Source organism: Arachis stenosperma, chromosome 9 (assembly GCF_014773155.1).
Source record: "Arachis stenosperma cultivar V10309 chromosome 9, arast.V10309.gnm1.PFL2, whole genome shotgun sequence".
Taxonomy (NCBI): Eukaryota; Viridiplantae; Streptophyta; class Magnoliopsida; order Fabales; family Fabaceae; genus Arachis; species Arachis stenosperma.
Genome location: NC_080385.1, coordinates 82,006,500 through 82,012,976, shown reverse-complemented (window position 1 = coordinate 82,012,976; position 6,477 = coordinate 82,006,500). Strand labels below are relative to the sequence as shown.

General features: G+C 39.7%; 1 non-coding gene across 1 annotated transcript; it reads left to right on the top strand.

Moving 5' to 3' along the window:
* The first annotated feature begins 4,821 nt into the window (after positions 1-4,821).
* Positions 4,822-4,925, top strand: LOC130953791 (small nucleolar RNA R71). The gene has a single exon (XR_009075952.1). It is a non-coding gene; the product is annotated as a small nucleolar RNA R71 (small nucleolar RNA).
* The last annotated feature ends 1,552 nt before the right edge of the window (positions 4,926-6,477 follow it).

Genomic DNA, 6,477 nt, shown 5'->3' with positions numbered 1-6,477 from the left:
TATTCAATTGGGTTTCATACCAGAGTACGTTTAAGTTAATGTTTGTGCTCAAATGCTAACTTAAACTGCAATATCTTTGGCCCAGAAACCTTTTCAAATAGTGGCATTTAAGTTGCAGTTTAAGCTTAAACTGCAACTTAAACGTTGGACACTCCTGGAGGTGGTATAATTCAAGCACGTTTAAGCTTCAGTTTAAGGTTAAACTGAAGCTTAAACGTGGAAATGGAAGAAAGCAACCATGGAGGGTAAAGTAGTCGAACACGTTTAAGCTTCAGTTTAAGGTTAAACTGAAGCTTAAACGTGGAAATGGAAGAAGGCAACCCTGGAGTGTGGAATTGTCGAACACGTTTAAGCTCCAGTTTAAGGTTTAAACTGAAGCTTAAACGTGGAAATGAAGAAAGCAACCCTGGAGGAGAATGGTCGAACACGTTTAAGCTTCAGTTTAAGGTTAAACTGAAGCTTAAACGTGGAAATGAAGAAAGCAACCCTGGAGGAGAATTTTGGTCGAACACGTTTAAGCTCCAGTTTAAGGTTAAACTGGAGCTTAAACGTGGAAATGGCTCCCTGGTGCATTTCTCATTTCTGGCGTTTAACTTCCAGTTTAAGGTTAAACTGGAGGTTAAACGCCACTTTTCAGCCTTTCCTCAGCTTTCATGATTTTGGCGTTTAAGCTCCAGTTTAAGCTTAAACTGGAGCTTAAACTGGAGCTTAAACTGGAGCTTAAACTGGAACTTAAACTGGAGCTTAAACTCCACATGTGATATTCAAGCTTCCTTTATTGATTTTGTTGCTTCCTTGCCTAACCTCTTCTTCCCTGAAATTATCCAAACAACTGCATCAAAGTCTTGCAAAATTTCATGAGAAATCTTCCATTCATAGCATTCAAGTAATATAACTAAAAACTCATGGAATTTGCATCAAAATCATACTGTTTGGATGGTTCATTGCTTTGTTATTCATTTAACCATTCTTGGTTACTTTAAGCTCAAGAAAATGCATAAAACAACTAAAACTAACAGAAAAATGCTAGTGAAACTAGCCTAAGATGCCTTGGCATCACAACACCAAACTTAATACTTGCTTGTCCCTAAGCAAGTTCTGAGTTATTTGAGAAGAAAGTATGAAACAGAAAGCAATTACATTGGCTATTAGCAAGCATTTGAAGTTCATCAGAAGGGTTTTATGCAGAAAGTTGCAGCATCACTTTTTCATTCTTATCAGGCAAGATTATCACTTTTTCACTGCATCCATTAAACACTGCTATGGCCTCTTGTTATTCTTATGTCCTTGGCACTTTTCTCTTCTTTGTTTTTCTTTTTCTTAGAGCTCCTTTGCTTCTTGTTTGCTCAGTGTCATGTGTTGCACAAGCCTTTGGCATTTTCTTTTTCTTATCAGTGCACTACACATATCCACTACAGGCATTTTAGTTCACATTTCTTCTTGAGACATTGGTGCCCAGCACCTCTTTGTGTGACTAAATGTTTTGTATTTAGGTTGCTCTTGATAATGGACTTTTGGTTGATAATCCTGGGTTAGTTAACCCAAGTTACCAAGTGTTGAAACACTCCTCAGAACCTATTCATCCAAGCATATCCTTAATACATAAACACCACAGGCATTTGTCTCAGAAGTTCAAACCATTGGTGCCTAACTTATTCTCTCAATTTTTTTTTGCTTTTTGGTTGCCCTTTTTCAGTGGCTTTTTTTTTTCTTCTTTTTCTTTCTTTTTCATGGCCAAAGACATTTATTCATCAAGATCCATAGACAGTATTCAAACTTCTACACAAAAATGATAATTCTACACTCAATTTCCAGTGATCTGACTAAACAATCAAGCATGCATACCACCACTTAATTCTACTTGATTTGTCACTAATTGAGCCAAGTTACTTTTGTTCAAACTTTTCTTTTATTTTTGGAAACAGAACAAGCATGGCAAGCATTTGTTTAAGAAGGTGAAGTTATATCCAAACATCTAGGCATTCACTTTATTCAAAGCAGTAAACCAACACTCATACTAAAAACTTCACATTCTAGAAAGATTCAACAATTACAGTTTAAACCAGAACAAGCATGCTTTTGTTTGCCTTTTAAAGAATGGTCAAGGAACAACACCACCTTGTGAAATTTCTTGTTTTCTCTTTGTTGCCAGGAAACAATTTGATTTCTCCTTCTTCTCCTAGTTGTTGCTTCATGTTCTTTCTAAGATCCTTGTTTCCTTTCCTGCAAAGAGTGATGAAGTTGCTTGCTTCTCAAGCACTTGAGTGGTTAGCTCAACTATGTATGGGCAAGTGTTTGAGTCTTAAGTTGGTGTGTGAACACCAAACTTAGTCTCCTACTTACTCCTCTGCTCTTTGAATCCTTGAATTCTCCTTGGAATGAAGTTGGTGCTAAGGATTTTAAGCATTTCTGTGATTGCTTAGAATGGTTGTTCCTTTCATATAATTCAAAGGTTGTTGTGTTCAGTTGATCTGTATGGTGGAACACCAAACTTAGAGTCACACATTCCCCTTTGAATTATTGATCCACGAATTCATTGTTTGGTGTGAAACACCAAACTTAATTCTTTGCAATGCACAGAAACTACTTCACCTTTTTATTGAAACAAATAAAAGAAACATCAAAGGAGTATTACCTCAGGTTGGGTTGCCTCCCAACAAGCGCTTCTTTAACGTCATTAGCTTGACGGTTGTCCCTTGTTAGGGTGGATTGTAGTGCTTGATGTCCTCTCCTCTCACTATGAAAACGTCCCCATTTGATTCCTTTATGATTTCCAAATGTTCCATAGAAAGAACTTTCCTGATTGTGAACACTTGAGGGAGCTGGGAAGGAATGGTTTTGAGGCCAGGTGGGATTGGCAGATAATGACTTGATATCACTTTATCTCCCGGAGAGAAACCTTCAGTGGGAATTTTCTTGTTTCTCCACCTTCTTGGCAATTTCTTTACAATTCTTCCCTCTCTCTTGAGGATTTCTTCATTGACCCTTATGCCAGAAGGATCCTTCTGAGCTGTTTCTATTGATTCTTGTGGCTTTAACTCTTGCAATTCTTGTTTGCCTTCCAAGGACTGTTTCAGAGTTTCAGCTGCTGGGTTGCTTTCCTCCAAACACAGATGGCTACTATCATCCTTAGGCTTTTCAGGTTCTGGTTCAGGCTCAGATGCAGGTTTGAAAACATGGAAAATGAGCTGTTCATCATGTATTCTCAAAATTAGCTCTCCTTGTTCTACATCTATGAGCGCTCTAGCAGTGGCTAGAAATGGCCTTCCCAGAATGATAGGGTGTAGGTGGCTTTCCTCCATGTCCAAAATGACAAAGTCTGTGGGGAAGAAATAATTTCCCACTTTCACCAGCACATTCTCAACTACCCCTTCAGCTTGCTTCTGAGTTTTGTCAGCCAGTTGTATGATTACATCAGTGGATCTCACCTCATTCAGTTGTAGCCTCTTCATAAGAGTCAGAGGCATCACATTTATGCTAGCTCCTAGATCACAAAATCCTCTGTCAATTTTTGTTTCCCCTATGATGCAGGGGATATGAAAACTTCCTGGGTCTGTTTTCTTAGAGACTATGTCCTTCTTGATGAGGGCACTGCATTCTTTGTTCATTATTACAGTTTGTCCTCCCTTCAAAACTCTTTTCTTGCTCAGCAATTCCTTCAAATACTTGATATGTGTAGGCATCTGCTGGAGAATCTCAAGAAAGGGAATATTGATATGGAGAGACTTAAATGTCTCTAAAAACCTTGAATATGTTTTCCCTTTTTCACCTCCTCCTAACCTCTGAGGAAATGGTGCTTTTGGTTGGTATGTTTCCAGCATGCCTTTATTTTGCAGTTCTTTGGCTTGCTCAGTTTCACTTTCCTGCTTAGCTTCTTCCACACCTTCCTTCAAGATTTCTGGCTCCTGTTCTGAGGGTCTGATTCCTTCTTCTTCTGAGACTTCCTTCAATATGGTGATGGCCTTGCATTCTTCCCATCTCACTCCCTTTTGTTCCCCTTTAGGATTCTTTTCTGTGTCACTAGGGAACACTGCAGTTGACTTGGGGGCCTGTTGAGATAGCTCTCCTACTCGAGACTCCATCCTCATGAGTTTTTCACCATGGTTCCTTAAGGTAGATCTCACATCATCCCTAAAGCTTTTCAACTCACTTATGTCCTGACCCATGTTTGCAAGCATTCCTTCTATCCTGTTTAATTGATCTTGAAATTGTTGGTTCGGATTAGGTTGGGCAGGTTGATTATTTTGGCCATGATATGGTGGTTGGGAGTAAGTGTTTTGTGTGGCTTGGTATGATCTTTGGTTGGAGTTTTGGTATGTGGAATTGTTATGTTGGTTGGGGTTGTAAGGTTTGTGGTTTTGTGGTTGGGTTTGCTGGTTTCCCCACCCAAAGTTTGGGTGGTTTTTCCAGCCTGGGTTGTAAGTGTTGGAATGTGGATCATATGGTTGCCTTTGTTGATTTCCCACATAGTTGGCCTCTTTCCAATCACCTCCTTCAGTGCTTACTTCCTCTTGATCTTGTGTGTGTATTGCAGCCACTTGATTTGTTTCTAATTTCCTGGTGAGCTCTGCTAGTTGCTTGGCAAACACCTTGTTTTGGGCTAGAATTGTATCAACATGGTTCAGCTCCATGACTCCCTTAGTGTTGTGTTTCTCTGAAGCATAGTAATACTCATTCTCAGCCACTGTCTCAATCACTTCAATGGCTTCTTCCACAGTCTTTTTCCTATTCAATGAACCTCCTGATGAATGGTCTACAGCCTTCCTTGATTCATAAGAAAGTCCATCATAGAAAATATGCAATTGCACCCAGTCATGGAACATGTCTGGTGGGCATTTCCTTGTCAAATCCTTGAACCTCTCCCATGCCTCGTAGAGAGTTTCACCATCTTGTTGTCTAAAAGTCTGAACCTCAGATCGAAGCCTCTTGACCTTTTGTGGGGGGTAGAAACGTGCCAGAAACTTGCTTTCCACCTCATCCCAGGTTGTTAGGCTCCCCCTTGGGAATGATTCCAGCCACTCAGCTGCCTTGTCCCTAAGTGAAAATGGGAACAAGAGCAGTTTATAGGCATCTTCCTGGACTCCATTGGACTTCACAGTGTCGCAAATTCTCAGGAATTTTGTGAGATGTTGGTTTGGATCTTCATTAGCACTCCCACCAAATGAACAATGATTCTCCACCAGTGATATTAGCTGTGGTTTGAGTTCAAAATTGTTGGCCTGAATGGGTGGTTTTTGAATGCTGCTACCACAATTCCCAGAGGTTGGGTTTATGTATGAACCAAGAACCCTCCTCTCGGGAATGGCATTGTTTCCATCAGCTCTCTCATGGTTGTGAACTTCTCTATCCATGTTGAGATCTAGAGCTTCCTCAAAATTGTCCTCAGATTCTCCTTCAGATTCTTCTTCTCCCAGTACTCTCTTCCCTCTTGCTTCCCTTCTAAGTTTATGAAGGGTCCTCTCTGGTTCGGTATATGGAGGAGTTGATGTCTCTCCTCTCCTACCTGTCATACAAGAACACAGCACAGGCAACAAACAAGTGAAATACTCTTGGTTAATGGAAAAGTATGGTTAGAGCAGTTGAGGAATTAATTCAAATAGTTAGTGAGTTAGTGAGTTAGTTGCTTGAATTTAAAGGCATAAAGAAAGAAAGCAAGTAACAGAGTGCAGAAATTAAAATTCAACAAGTAACTTGAACCGAATTAACAGAACAAGAAAAATGCTCAATCTAGTTAACTTCCAATTTGAGAATTGTCAATCGAAAACCAATCCCCGGCAACGGCGCCATAAACTTGATAGCTACGATTTTAGGAAATTGCACGATCGGCAAAAATTCCTTCCGGCAAGTGCACCGGTTATCGTCAAGTAAAAACTCACAATAGAGTGAGGTCGAATCCCACAAGGATTGGTTGAGTGAGCAATTCGGATTAGAAGTGTGTTCTAGTTGAGCGGAATCAAGATTTAGATGAGAATTGCGGAATGTAAAATTGGCTGGAAGCGTAAATGGCAAGAAATTGAAATTGCAGAATCTTAAATTGCATGAATTAAAGAGCGAGAAGCTAAATTGCTGAAATTAAAAAGGGATCGGGGTGATTGCATGAATTTAATTGCAGAATGTAAAGAGAAAGTGGTAGATCAGAAATGGGGAATTCATTGGGTTTCAGGAGATATTGAGATCTCCGAATCAAAACATTTTTATCCCTTCCTCAACCAATGCGTTCATTGAATTTTGCTTGGCAATCTTATATGATTGGATCCCAATCCCTTGGCTCACCAATTCTCTCTAAAAACAACAAATTCCCATCCCTTGGTTTAAATGTTCATAAGAAGAGATGATGCTCGATCACTGATTATACCACACAGTTTCATGAACCACAATTTGGTAGGATTACATGTCACAATATCCATCCAAACCCCAATCCAATTCACTGTGAGAAAGCTTCTCTAGCATGAATCCTCCATTCCTTTCCCAAGGTTC